The sequence below is a fragment of the Martes martes genome (genome assembly GCF_963455335.1).
Source record: "Martes martes genome assembly, chromosome: 10".
NCBI lineage: Eukaryota > Metazoa > Chordata > Mammalia > Carnivora > Mustelidae > Martes > Martes martes.
This window is the reverse complement of record NC_137898.1, coordinates 97,298,214-97,313,928: the sequence shown is the minus strand read 5'-3', so window position 1 is coordinate 97,313,928 and position 15,715 is coordinate 97,298,214.

Below are 15,715 nucleotides of genomic sequence, written 5' to 3'. Positions count from 1 at the left end.
AGGATGAGTCCTGCTGTCAGACTGCCAGGCGTTAAACTGCGGCTGTACTGTTTGGTAGGTGTGAGGCCACCGTTAAGTTTCTACTCTCCCTGTGCCTGTTTCCCCATTTATGGCGTGGAGGTAAGGATGGTATCCATGTACCAGGGTGACTTTGAGGATTAAACATATCACTGTCAAGTGCCTAGAAGGGCAATGGCAACCCAATGTTAACTATCTTTCTAAATTAGAGTCCCAACTGCACCACTCAACACTTCAAAATACTTCTGTTAGTAAGATCAGCTATAACATCCTTCGCATGGCACACAAAGCTCTTCCCCATCAGCCCTCAACTGCTTTGTCAAGCCTCATACCCTCCCCTTTGCTGTGTTATCACTAAGCTATCGCGAACTGCTGATCTTCCAACCGAAAGGGGGTGTCTCTTCAGGACACCATGCTCATAGGAAGGCTGTTCCTTCTAAATGCAACCTTCCCACCCCCCAGCTCCAATGCTGCATGGTGTGTTCCGTTTCTTGGCATGTTCCCTCTTCTGCATTCCTACAATTTGCACCGCAGCTCCTGATCAGTTCTTGTCTGGATTACTCCCAACTGCCTCCAACCTGGAGCTCCCCCGTCTGCAAGTCTGTTACCTTCAAGTTACCAAGGACAGTATCACAAGAGTGATGAGCACTCTTGGCAAATGTGATCATGTCCCTTCCCTATAAGATCCTCAACCATTCCCCCGTCTTGGAAGTGAAAAATAAACTCCTAAGTATTATAAATTAGGCAAACTTTCCTTTCATCCTCTTCTTCAATCCTTTCTCACACACACACACAGAGTATGCATGTGAAGCACACACGAGCCCCATGCTCTCTGGCTTTAGAACACGTTGTTCCTTCTGAGTCTTCACCCTTCATTAGGTGAAACTTAACTAAGGCAGTTTTGACTCCACGTCTTCCGAGATGTCTTCCTTGATCCCACTCCCCCTACCCTTAAAACGGTTAGACATCACTGTGCCCGTGCAGCAACCTGGGCACAACACCCGTGGTATTGATCCCGGGATAGCACACACAGTCACTGGCTACGCTTCCTATGAACCTCCTTGACGTTCCCAACATGTATGATAAAGTGCACATTAAGTGAATTTAAATGAATAAAGTTTTCTTCCCATTTTTATTAGGAAGAACCCACCTTTCCCTCCACTGTTTCTATACTTTTTTATTCACTGATCTTGTTAATCCTTCCTTCTAAAAGTCTCTCAAATCCATCCATCTCATTTCCACTGCCATTCCCCTGGTTGAGCCATTATGAACCACTGAAAGGTATTAAGACGAACTTTTAAAAACATGACCATTGGGGCGCCTGGGTGGCTCAGTGGGTTAAAGCCTCTGCCTTCGGCTCAGGTCATGATCCCAGGGTACTGGGATCGAGCCCCGCATCCGGCTCTCTGCTCCGTAGAGAGCCTGCTTTCTCCTCTCTCTCTGCCTGCCTCTCTGCCTACTTGTGATCTCTGTCAAAAAAAAAAAAAAAAAAAAAATCTAAAAACATGACTATCTCCTATACCACCCTGGCATGTAACAGATGCCTGTATGTTGAATGAACGACTTCGTTTAAATTTCACCCCTTGTCTTCCCCATCCTGCCCCCTGCAGACCCCTCTCCACAGGCAATCTGTGGCATTCTTCATTTTTCAGTCTTTTGGGGCTTCATTACCTCAGTCTCAGACCCACCTTAAAGGTTAACGATCCGCTCTTAAGAGCTGGGTCTAACGTGATGCTGCCCATCAAACGGAGTTTAATTTCAATGACCCTGTTGTTTATTTTTATTATCTGTTATCTCAAATGGCTTTTCATTCATTCATGCTCTTATTTCTCTTCTGGTAGCCTCAAACATCCACTACTTACTTTCATAGCCTGCTTTACAGAGTTCCCTCATTTCTAGATCTTTATGTGGTCATTGTCTTACCTACCGGATCTGCTGTCTCTACCCCATGGTGGTCTGTTTACGATGCGGTTTGTAGCTTTTAAAATTTTATGCCCATCTTCAGTGAGGCTGTTTTCTTTGGGAGTTCTGAGATAATAATGAATTGATAGTCTTTTGGCTTAATGAAGGGATCGCAATCATCTTTGAAGTCTGAGGACCCATGCCCAGGGAGGCGGACCAGAAGTGCTCCTCGTTTCCACATAGCACTGGCTACCAGAGACTGTCTACTGCAGAGCCTTAGTCTGCATTGACAGAGGCATTCCCCCTCTGAGGGCTTTGCTCTCCAAAGACAAAGGAACGTACAAGGTCTACATTAAAACCTGCCATTTCCAAATCCCCTCAGAAATCGTGAACTGAAGTTTCCACTGTTTGTTTTGGATTTACTTTGGCAGCTTAGGAAGAGACAAAGACAAACAGATCAGCAATGGCAGGATGATGGACAGAAGAGGCGCCCCTGATGGGACAAGGGATGGGAAGGAAAAGGAGGCAGGCAGTGCGTGTAAAGGACACTGGATTAGGTTTCCAAAGATGCACGTCCCAGCCCCAGCCCCACATCCTCGAGTAACTGGAGCAGCTCTAAGGGATCCATGAGATGATACAAGAGTCCTCTACAGATAACTACTCTAGCTCATGGGATTAGCTGAGCTCTGTGAGTTTATGAACGAAAATGTGCTGTGCAAATGTCAAGTATTAGAAACAGAAAATGGACATTGTTTCACGCTAGGTTCTTGGGATATGCTACACTGCTATCAGCCCTGCAACTTGTTGTCCATGCTCTTCTAATACCTTCCCTCCATGTCTGCCCTTGGAAGGGTTCCACAATGACAGATAAAAACTGAAGACTCTATAGAGACTGAAGCCAGGCCAGGAAGAGCAAAAGACTTGGTTCCAGAAGGCTCTGAAACAATGTCTGCAAAAAAGCTTCACAAGCCTAGGGCTGGGCATGCTCCATGACCTAGTCTTTTGAGTGTTTCTAGGGTGTATAGAGTAGGACTGGGGAGTTGTGGAAAAGGCAAGAGCTTTCTCAGGCCTTTGGTCCAGCTACCTCTGCCCCTTATCTAAATGTGTCCCATGCCAGTGAAGGCCGTAACTGCATTCTATGGACAAGAACAAAAAACCACAGGCAATAAAAGGACATCTGGTTCCCTACCTGAAAATCTGACTACTTCGGGAGGGCTTTCTGGACCCTAAATGACAAGGTTTGTGGTCATACATCAATAGAGAGATAGTGATCTATTTACTGGCAAATCATCTCCAGTAGGCATCAGGGAGGTTCAAATGATTGTATTTAGCCTTTCTGCCTCCAATTTTATTTTTTACCCTAATGCTGGCCCATAACCTGGAAATCTGGGTATGTCTATTCTCTGGGGCTAACCAGACCTTCCAACTGCTCCTATCATCATTCTAGAATAGGAATCAACTAATAAAAATTGTTAACTGCCCTGTTCTAACGCTGTAGTTTTCTTTTTTAGAGAGGGAAGTAGAGGGAGAAAGGATGGGAAGGGGTAGAGATGGAGGGAAAGACTCAAGCAGACTCTATACTCGGCACAGAGCCCCACGCAGGGCTTGATCTCACGACCCTGAGACCATGATCTGAGACAAAATCAAGAGCTGGACGCTCAACCAACTGAGACACCCCCAGGGGCCCCGCTGTATTCTTGTTTAAAACTAAAGATTATCTGGTATGATCCCTCTACTGCGAAGATTATCTGTTATGGTTAATTGTCCTGTATACAAGTGTGTATCCATGCTTTCCACATAATGGTTTGGGGCTTTGGAGCCTTGGGTTTGGATCCCTCTTCTCATTTACTGGCCACGTGACACACCCCATACCTTGGGTCTCATTCTCAAAATGTGGCTATCCTCCTTAACTCCCACATTTGCTTTAAGGAGTAAATGAAGTTACAAACAGAATCACTACAACATAGAGCCCGGTAGAGAGCAGATGCTCAATTTATTTTGTTCTCTTCCCTTCCAATTACTTTAAATCCTTTTGGGAAGAACGCAAGATTTAAACAATGAACAAGCAAGCGGCCCTTTATTTCATTGTCATTCCAAAAAAAAAATTTAAATGCACAGGAAAAATCTTGGTCTGTTTACTGTTATATCAAAAGTAAAGTGTTGGGGTGCCTGGGTGGCTCTGTGGGTTAAAGCCTCTGCCTTCAGCTCAGGTCATGATGTCAGGGTCCTGGGATCGAGCCCCACATCAAGCTCTCTGCTCAGCGGGGAGCCTGCTTCCCTTCCTCTCTCTCTGCCTGCCTCTCTACCTACTTGTGATCTCTGTCAGATAAATAAATAAAATCTTAAAAAAAAAAAAAGAATGTGAAATAAACTATAAAAGCATACCAATTCACTTTATTTTGAATTAAAATGCTTTCTCTAAGTGTGTATCGCAGGCCCAGGAGGCCGTGCAGGACTGCTGGTAGTTCTGCCCTTGCAGGTAGGTGATCTGTGTTCTACCTCCTCAAGATGTGTTATCTGGAAAATGGGAAAGATTTTCCACGTAAAGACAGAGCTGGATCATCCTTTGAAAAACCATCTTGCTTCTTAATGGTAACAGAGGGTCTTTGAGAGGAACAAGGATATAAGGCTTCTTTACTGAATACCTGGGCCCTGGCGTATGAGCCTAAGAAGGTGAAAGAGTTTAGATGGGGAGAAGCCAAAAACAGATTTTAAGAGTCCAGAACAGAGTATCTGGCCGTCCTGACGATACTGGTTAATGTCCAACGTGAAGCTAAGCTTCTTAACCTTAAGGGTTACCTAGAGGTGGTCAATGGCTTAAACAAAGCAGGTCAATTATAGGGCCCAGTTTAAAAGATTTTATTTATTTATTTGACAGACAGAGATCACAAGTAGGCAGAGAGGCAGGCAGAGAGAGGGGGGGAAGCAGGCTCCCTGCTGAGCAGAGAGCCCAATGTGGGGCTCGATCCCAGGACCCTGGGATCATGACCTGAGCTGAAGGCAGAGGCTTTAATCCACTGAGCCACACAGGCGCCCCTATAGGGCTCAGTTTAAAGCAGAACGTCACAGAGTGGTCTGCAGTGGGAAAAGGGCGCTCACCAAACCCGACACCAGTCCTGATGAGGGAGGCAGCGCTCATATGGCAGCCAGAGTTAAAGTAGCTTTACCCAATTCATTACTACAATAAACATGGCCAAGGCCAATCACAGGGATGCAGGAAACATTATTTAATGAAAAACAACAGGATATTTTATAACTAGGCCCTGACCTGAGGAGTAAGTATGGGTAATTTGGAACAGTGAATTCAAGGGTCATGTATTATGGTTTTAGTTTTGTAACTGATATCGTCAAAATACTCTTTGCTTTGTATCTAGAGGACTTCCTTCCGGCATTGCCCGAGGCTCCCTCACTTATGAGGAGATGATAAAAGATGGGACCCATGCCTGTGGAACCAGAGGAATGAGAGGAGCAGCAGGTTTCCACTGCAGATAAAATCATGGTGCAAAGAGTAGAAGGCATCCCAGGATGGCAAGGACCTCTTTATTCATTTTTATATTCCAAGTGCCTAATGCTTTGTTGAATGCTTGGGAGAAAAGGCGCTCAGTAAAACGTGTTGAATTTTATTAAGCTATTTCTCCTACTCCAACTTGGATATGGATGCACTAAAATTTAGAATCAGTGGGTTCCAGGACCTTGGTAATAAATCACTCACGGGACAGTTATAGGAATTTGGCACCGGCATTTATCCCAATGGCCTGAGGGAATCAAGTGGCATAGCCATATACCGCTTTACCATGCAGAACTAGGGGAGAAAAACTTCTTCAAAGGGAAAAGAGAGCAGGAGATACGGGGATAAGGTTATTCATTCTACAAATACCTGCTGACCATCAATTGTGTGTCCCACACAATCCAACCTGCCAGACGGAGAAAGATGAAAAAAGCACTGGCTCTAACCTTAAAGAATTTAGTAAGTAGTTATGAAACAGCAGGGACTTTAACATACTAGCAATTCGTAGCAAAAATCTAAATAAGGATATAAGTAATATGGTTAAAATGGAAGCTCCGATCAAGAGAAATTAAGAAAAACCAAGGGGAAGACTCATCAATATTTCATCTTCTATTTGGCATAAGAACACTAGCAATTACGGAGGTGTGTTGTTTTTTTTTTTTAAGTACGCTTTCTTAATTTTAAAAACGAAAGAACTCAGTCCTAAGTGGTTAAATTATCCACACATGATCATATTACTGGTTTCTAACAGAAGTACACACATACGTCTTTTGACTCCCCAAACCACTGCACTGTTTATGTGAAGGAGCTTGGCCAAAGGCAGTGGTTCTCAGTGTGAGAAACCCAAACCAGCAGCACAAGCACCTAAAAACTTGTCAGAAATGTGCAGATTTTCAAGCCCAGGCCCAGACCTGTTATCAGAAACTCTGGGGGCAGCCCCAGCAATCTCTTTGACAAGCCTTCCCTTCATGTGCTTGAGATGCACAGTAAGTTTGAGAGCCAGTACCTAAAGAAAGTAAACTTGAGGTTCAGCAGAAAGCATCCAACTTTTCCGGGGCTGCCCAAATTTAAAGGAAGGTTTGCAAAAGTCAAGCGTCTAGGACTGTTTTATGCCTGTGCGAAATTAACCACAAAAAAATGTAAACCTGTAACTTACCTCATCTGTATAGTTTGTAATGCCCAAGAGTCCCTCACATCGTAGTAAACCTTGCTGTGCCCTTGAAATGACTGTCTACTGCAATATAGTATTTAAAAGAGTGCAAAAGGGGTACAGCTGGAGGAGAAAGGGGGAAAGATTATGAATCCCAGGTATTTGATCCTAAGAGGAAAAATCCCCTTCCTCCCTCCAACCCTGCCGGCCCTCTTATACTAGAATCTATCAGCAGAAAGTTACCCAAGATGAATGGCCACAAGCCCTAACTGCTTGGTTGTCACATACTTCCCACCAACATGCCTCCCTCCCAATGGCTACCTCACAACCTTTCTAAAGTGGCTTTCTGGATCAAGGCCCAGGGGGGTGACTTAGAAGAGAAGTTGGGAAGAGGGAAGGGGGACTCCACTAGATTTCTGTGGCTCCTGAGTCAGGCTGCCCTGGGTGTCACCTGCAGTGTGTGGATAGAGGAAAACCGGCAGTTCTCACCCTAACATCTGAGTGAGAGCCTGGATGTGGCAGTGCTCTCCGGGACCAAGGTGGTCACAGAACAGCTAGGCCTAGGAGGTCACCTTTGGGTTGGTCAGTACAGGGACCGAGGCAGACAGTGTAATCAAAGGGCCTGGGAGACGAGAATCTCCAATGCCCAGAAAAATAAAAACTGGGCTGACCCCTGAGAAAACAGAATATCCATGGCATACAAACTAACAAACTTTTGGTCAAACCAGACAAGCAGCAGAGGCCTGTATACTCCTGCTGTGGGTAACGGTGGGGTTCAGAAGTGCCAAAACTGGCTGTGAGGGCTTGGGGGGAGGGAAGCTGCAAGGGGAGACAGAAGCTACTAGCTTGAGGGGAAACGTGGGGTCGGTCACAGTGGCAGCTGAAAAGCCACAGGCCAGACGGTGTCCAAGGGTGATAAGATCACGGGTGAGTGTATCTGTATGTGTGCTGGCGGGCGAGGGGGGAGTTTGGGGGTGGAAAGGGATGGGGCTTGTCTGGGCCGGGAGACTGCGGGGGATGGGGTGGGGGGGGTGGTTCTTGAACGATCTTCAAGACAGGGTGAGAAAAAGCTGGGGGAAATAGAGGGGCCTAGACCACTCCTCTCTCGGTGCCGGGGGGTGGGGGGGCAGCTGGCGTGGAAGCAAAGGGAGGTACGAACTAACTGCGTTTCTGCAGGCCTCAGGAGGGGGCGGAGGGCGGTGGCTGCACCGAAAGAAGCCCAGAGCGCCATCCGCGTCCCCAGAGGTTCGAGCTCCAGCCACGGGAGCCCCGGGGACCGCAACGCCTCGGCCCCCTCACTACCCTGCCGCCGCCCCTTCTTCCAGGACTGTGCGATCTCCCCAGGCTCTGGGGGGGCGGGGTCTCAGACCTCTCCCCCTCTTCCCCGCCCTGCCCTGCCCGGCTCCACGCGATCCGGCCCGGCCCGACCCGGCCCAGCCCCTCAGCACTCACGGCTCCGACAGCTCCGGCGGCTCCTCCCCTGCCCCGGCTTCTCCCCCACCCACTCCCGGCCGTAGCAGCGCCGCCGGATCCGAGCCGCGCGGGGCCTGGCGGGTCGGAACACGTGGGGCCTTTGCGCCCGGAACCGGAAACTGGGCTTTGCCCCGCCTCCTCGCGGCGCTGGAGCCCTTCTAGGCGGCGGGAGGTTTGGTCTCTGTGCGTTAGGTACGGGTGGAGGCTGTGATGGCCGCGGGGACACAGCGGGGAAAGCCTGGGGCCAGACCGCTTCCGGCCGCACGCCCCTCCTGCAGCCCTGGGCCTTCAGTTTAAGCACAGACCCCTTTCACCGTTTTTTGATCTCTGCTTTGATTTTGGAGTCTTGGGATAGCAAAGAGAGCAGTTTGGGGTTTGGCTCTTGCATTCGCCAACAGTTGTGGGGCCTCGGGCAAACCCCTCTACTCCTCTAAGGTTCAGTGTTCATCTTCTAAAATGAGTGTAATTATAAGCCTTGCTCTGAGAGCTAAGGGATATATTGCATGCGAACTCTGGAACGTAGTAGAAGCTTAGTAAGAGAAGAGTTAGGGTATCCTGTTCTGTTCTGTTTTCCTTGGAGCATGTCTTTGTGTTTTGTTAAGACTGACCTCCCTGATCTCATTTGTTCAGTTGTGTCTACGTCAGTGACCTCTGCTATTTTCCTCTTTACTCTCCCTGTCCCTTGAACCCCCTAAGTCACCACTTTCCACATGCCATGGGAGGGCCTTCTCTCCCTCCCCATCTATGTCTTTCTTACACGTTTTATTTTCGTGGGACACATTGCCGGGATCAGTCTATTGCGTTTGAAGCCAAGGTATTCATCACTTTTGATGGAGGGCCAGGAATATACGGTTCGTGAAGGCCTACTGTGTGTCGGATGTTCTGGTTATAGATTTCATTCAATATTTTAAAATATTTTTTTTTAAATTTTTTTTAATTTATTTATTTGTTAGAGAGAGAGAGAGCGAGCGAGCACAGGCAGACAGAGTGGTAGGCAGAGGCAGAGGGAGAAGCAGGCTCCCCGCCGAGCAAGGAGCCCGGTGTGGGACTCGATCCCAGGACGCTGGGATCATGACCTGAGCCGAAGGCAGCTGCTCAACCAACTGAGCCACCCAGGCGTCCCCAATATTTTAAAATATTAAGTTCATAAATGATACATAAATGTTTTTCTAAACATTTCAAACATTGCAGATAAAGCTAGTGATCTTTTACTAATCCTGGCTTCCTCGTCTCTCCCACCAAAGGTTCATTCTCATATACTTACCTTCCAGACCTTTACCCTACTTTTACATATAGTAAACGTGTGTATTCATAGAAATCATATAATACTATTTTGTGTGCATGTGCATATATGTGAGGGTTCATGTTAGATTCCTCAATTCGCTATTTTCTCCTAGTACTGGGCCTTGGAGACCTGCTCATAGTACATACAGATCTGCCGTATTCCTTCTGCTTTTTGCATTCATAACGTTCCGTAGTGTGACTAGCCATTTGCCTATAGATAATATGTGTTGTTTATAATCGTTACTAACACAAACAATGCTATAATAAACATCTTCTTCATGCATACATGAAATTTTACTCTGGGACAGACAAAAAGTATTGTTGGGTCACAGGTTGTGTACATCCAATCAATACAACCAAATTATCTCCCAGAGACTGCACCAATGTATGAACTTAAAAGGCATATATGAGACTATTTCCCCCATATTCATGCCACTGTTGATGTTGCTAACCTTATAAGTGAGGGGCGCCTGGGTGGCTCAGTTGGTTAAGCATCCAAGTTTTGGTTTTGGCCTGGGTCATGGTCTCAGCGTCCTGGGATTGAGCACTGAGCAGGGAGCCTGCTTAAGATTCTCTATCTCCCTCTTCACCTGCCCCGCCCCCCAGGCCTCCCCACCCAGTTCACTCTCTCATTCTCTCTCAAAAAAATTCGTAAAATGGGTAAGAAAGTGGTGTCTCATTATTTTAGCTTTCCTTTCTAGGATTAAGAATGAAAGTGAACATTCTTTATATGTTTTTTGATACCTTGTAGTTTTCCTGTGAGTTTGCCCATTTTTCAGTTGGTTGTTTTTCTTATTCATTGTTAAATGTGATATATTCTTGATAGTAATCATTTAATATATATGTTGCAAATACTTTCTTCGACTTTATAGCTTACATTCTAACTTTGTTTATTGTCTTAAAGTTTCAAATTGGATACTTTTTTTAAATTTTTAGAAAATTTTTTAAATTAACTCAAATCGATAAATTTGATACTCTCTCTCTCAGTGGCTTTGATTTTTCATGTCTTATTTCAGAACATTTTTTCCACATCAAAATCATCAGGGCTTCCTCCTATATATTTTTTACTACATTTTTTGCTCTCCTTTTTATGCTTAGATTTTGCATTTATTTTTGTGATTGGTTTAAATTGGGGATTCTAATCTAATATTGTTTATGGCAATTCATTTATACTTTTAAAACACAGAGTATGGGGGGTGGTGCCTGGGTGGCTCAGTGGGTTAAATCACTGCCTTCAGCTCAGGTCATGATCTCAGGGTCCTGGGATTGAGCCCGCATCAGGCTCCCTGCTCAGTGGGAGGCCTGCTTCCCCACGCCCCCTGCCTGTCTCTCTGCCTACTTGTGATTTCTCTCTCTGTCAAATAAATAAATAAAATCTAAAAAAAAAAAACCAAACCAAACCCACAGAGTATGGGATATTTACAAACAGATACAGAGATTACAGTCCGTTTGTGGTGCGACTGGTTTTCTGTCCGTCCGGTTTCTGGTCCTTCATTCGTCAGTGGGATTTATTTATCAAGTAACTACTATTCCTGGACACTGTGGTAGTATATGGAATACAGTGGAGAACAACCTGCCCTCGTGGAGCTAACTTTCTTGTGGTGTATGTGTTTGTAGGAAAGAAACATATATGTATAAATTACTTGTGACTGTGGTAGGTTCTACAAAGGAGAAGTGCAGCATGTTGCGAGAGCTTATGACTGGCGGTCCTAATTCTGGTGATGGTGCTGGAAGAGAGATGGTTAGGGGAAACTTTCTTGAGTAGTAAGCTTTGAACAGAGTTCTGAAGGATGAGTAGGTAGGCTGAGATTGGGGGAGGAGTGGGAAGTGGGGTAAGAAAGAATATTTGAAGTAATGGGAAATAGTGCATATGCAAGAGTCCTGAGGTGGAAAGGAGCTTAGAGTATTAGAGAAACTGAGAGGGTAGTGTGTCTAGGGCCAGAGAGCAACAGAGAAATATATGAGATGGACCTGGTATTGTGAACAGGGATCAGATCTGATAGACCAAAGGTCTTATAGACTAAATTAAGCATTATGGGCTACAGCTAATGGGAAGCCATTGAAGGATTTTAATTAAGTGACATGATTAGATATATATTTTTATAAGATCCTTCTGGCCACGGAGGAGAATGAAGGGGTCCAAGAGTGGATGTGGAAAGGTGATTTATAAAGTTATTATTGTAGGTCAAGTGCTTGGACTAAAGCCGTAAGGAGGAGATGGGGGCATTAGGTTGTTATTATTTCTTTTTTTTTTTTTTAACAGTATTTGATGAAGAACAAAGACCTAATTATTAGGAAAATGGTTGCTTCTGCACTTGGAAGAGAGGGACTATTTTCCAAAAATGAAAGAAATGGCAGGAGTAATTAGTGGAGTGGGCTCATCTGAAAGTGCATGTCGTTCTACTCTTTTAGTTGTTCAGTCTGAGACTAGCTGAATACCAGGTGAACACAGAAAGTGATTGGTTTTGGAAGAGTCATGTGTAAATGGCATTTTTATAACTGGACTCATTTAAACTTGCAAGGAGAATATGTAATTCAAGGTGGTGGGGACCCGCCTGGTGAGGCATTAGATGCTTAGGTAAATATGTAATCATGTCCACTTCTTTGTGCATTCAGCTCTTCTTGTAAAGGAGCTTAAAAATTTCATCTCCAAGTTGGTTGGTCCTTTACAAATATCATGGAATTATAATAGCCTGATAAACACAGAGATGACTTTGGATGCACCTCAAGGAAGATGGCAGGAAAGCTTTAGTCTAAGGCACATTGAGAAAAGCGGTCTGTAGCTGGGTAAGCTTGGGAAAGGCATATTCTCTCTCTTCCTCTTGGGAGTTTCTAATGTATGTGAAGATTATTAGAACTGAAAAGTCAAGCTGAATTTATTACTTGAGAGGTAAGGGAGAGCTCTACCTCTCAAAAGTGACTTTGATCTTTCTGAGTTACGAGGGAAGGACTAGATCTTGGATAAGGAAAGGAAGTTTTGCCCAAATAAGGCAGGAACATGAGGCCACCATTTGATTGGTTGAGGAGAGGACCTTTTGAAATGGTCATTGCTCTGGTTTACATCACTAATAGCGGGCATGGTTCTTAATAAAATCAAGATGATATAACAGACAGTTTAATATGCATAAGCTTGGGAGTTAGAAATTTTTTTTAACATAGTCTTAAAGATTCTGAGAAATTGAGTAGTGAAGAAAACTGCTTACCCTTGTCTAACTCTGTATGTCCCCCAGTTTGAATACTTGAACCCTGCTTTTAGTAACTGATGTATTCTTGGAACACATCACGGAAACAACCCCTTTACTTAAGTGTGTACGTTTTTCAAGTACAAAGTAACTCAAGAGCTCATTGTCAAGGATTTGGCTCAGCTGTATGCATGAGTTCAACCTTGTCATTAGAGTTACCAGTAGTAGGAAAATAATTAATATCCAGGGATCTGAGGAAGAAGTTGTTTATGATATTGTTTGGATGAGTTCTTGTGTAATTTCTTATTCTCTTGGAGAAAGCTGGGTATGTACATTTGAGGAAGATATTTGGGTTCTAGAGCCCTAGGGAAAAAAAAGGCAATGTAGAGTTAAGCTTTGCCATGTTGTCTCTGTGGCCGGGGCTCCTTCTCGTCAAAATAGCACTCTGGCTTCTGTAGGCCCTGGAGATAGACAACATACCCCTTGATGACTTTGGAGGGACCATGTTGGTGAAGATCTAAGGCAGGGCTGCCTAGAAGTCTTGTAACCCATTTCATTCTTGATGTTCAGGTATTGGAGCTTCTTTGTTGGCTAGACCTCTCCAAATCTGGTATTTCCAATTCTTTGAACTCATTCTCTGGCAGACTACCAAAATATGTTTTTTTTCAACAGAATCAGTTACCTGGCACATTGCTTGGGACATGATACCAATCACCAATAAAATATGAAAAATGCATGAATAAATGGTGTCTATTTTGATTTTCATGAATTGGAGTCTGGTGGTACTCTCAAATCTCTTCTCTCCTTTATAAGATCTGTCAAGGTGTTTTATGTTACCCTCTGTCTGCCATCAAACAGGTAACTCTTAAGACAATAGGCTAGACCCAGGAAAACTAATACTTATGAAACTTGAAATCAGATTTTAAAAATGTTTTAAAGTAATAATATAATGCAGGTATCACAATTCCCCTAGATAGAGGCGACCTGGAACCATGCCCAAGCCAAAAAAAGTCTTAAGTTCTTCCTAAAATTTCTGCATATTCTGTGGCCATTGCTGTAAGCTTTTCTGTGGGCTTTCTCTAATTCAAACCACATCATTCCAGACAAGAAACTTAGTTCTTCCTTGAATCACACACACAACATGCACATATGTGAATACGTGTGACATACACATGATGTTCATACATGTATTTGGTAATGTAGGCAACTTTACTGAAGGTTCAAGAGGAAGACAGTTGAACAGCGTAGAAATGTGACCTCAAACTGAGGATAGGCATCTCCATTTTAAAAATGCTCTGTAGGCTCTCCAACTTCAGAGAATTTCCACTGACTTCTTCTCATCAACTTTTCTGCTACAGTCATCTTTTTGCTCATTTCTCCTTTCTTTACTTTCTGTGCCATTTTCCTCTCTGAGGACCACTTAGATATTACCCAGATTTTCTCATTCAGGGCAATTTAAGTCATTCTTTTGATGAAAGGGCTGTTGATAATATTCATCCTTAGAGTCTCTCTCTCTGCCTTCAAATGACCAATTCCACCTGCCTGGCCCCAAGACAGCTCCTCTCTAAGATAAAATCCAACTGGACAGTCGAGATAATAACATTTTCACCTCATTACACTTTATTTTGCTTTTGCAGTTCTCAAGTCAATATTAAAAGGGATATGCAGGGGCACCTGGGTGGCTCAGTGGGTTAAAGCCTCTGCCTTCGGCTCAGGTCATGATCCCAGGGTCCTGGGATCTAGCCCCGCATCGGGCTTTCTGCTCAGCAGGGAGCCTGCTTCCCTTCCTCTCTCTCTCTGCCTGCCTCTCTGCCTACTTGTGATCTCTGTCAAATAAATAAAATCTTTAAAAAAAAAAAAAGGGGATGTGCAATAAATAATCCTTTTTTTTTTAAAAAAAAATCACAGTTTAATGGGCTTTTAATGATAGACTTTCTTTGCTGTGGGGAGAGGGGCAAATATAATACTCATTATTACAACTGTGAGTCACGTACATCATCATTCTGTAGAAAACTTTTTCTGCCAAATGTCTTGCCTGAGAACATGGTTAAATGAATATGTTTGTCATTCTTTGAGGGACCTTACATGATAACCTTACATTCAAGCTCTGTCATTAATGTAACCTTGGGGCTGAGTTTTCCAGCAAGAAAGCCTTCATGGTTCTATTGGCTCTCAGACTGTTTTTGGTTTCATAGGCACCTAGCCTACTTAGAGCAGAACATAGGCACTGGCCTAATCCAACTGGAAATTTTCACATGTTGTCCTCAAGTTTTGGTATTACGTGGGAATAAACACATTTAGGTGTGTGTAGACATTTGTATTCTATTAAAATGAAAGTTCCCTTATTAACACATTATCAAACAAAAACTTGCTTTATTTAAAACATTTCTGAAAGACCCATTAGAATTGATTAGAAGTCTACCAGGGACTTCTACTGTGAAGGGATGACGTACTAAGAAAATACGCGAGATGTTTTATGTCTTTGATAAGGAAATGAGGCAAGAAAAGTTATTATAAACAAAGAGGGAGATAGGATTCCTTACTTTTTTTTTAAGATTTTTAATTTATTTGACAGAAATCATAAGCAGGCAGAGAGGCAGGCAGAGAAAGAGGGGGAATCAGGCTCCCTGCTGAGCAGAGAGACAGATGCGGGGCTTGATCCCAGGACCCTGAGATCATGACCCAAGCCGAAGGCAGAGGCTTAACCCACTGAGCCACCCTGGTGCCCCACATTTTTTTTTTTTAAGTTACTGGCAGTTGTCCTTGACTCTTGTGGTTTCTACTGGACGCATCGGAAGGTGGGATTTCCTTGTTGGAGAATGAGTTCATTTGTTTTGAAGGACTCCTGGGTCATAATATATGTACATACATTATATATAAAAATATATATATATATAACATGAACATACATAGCATACATACAACATAACATATATAACAAATTCTTTTTTTTTTTTAAAGATTTTATTTATTTATCTGACACAGAGAGAGATCACAAGTAGGCAGAGAGGCAGGCAGAGAGAGAGAGGGGGAAGCAGGCTCCCTGCTGAGCAGAGAGTCCGATGCGGGGCTCAATCCCAGGACCCTGGGATCATGACCTGAGCCTAAGGCAGAGGCTTTAACCCACTGAGCCACCCAGGTGCCCCTATATAACAAATTCTTAAAGGAAACTTTAACCATCATAGTTTGCTTTTACAT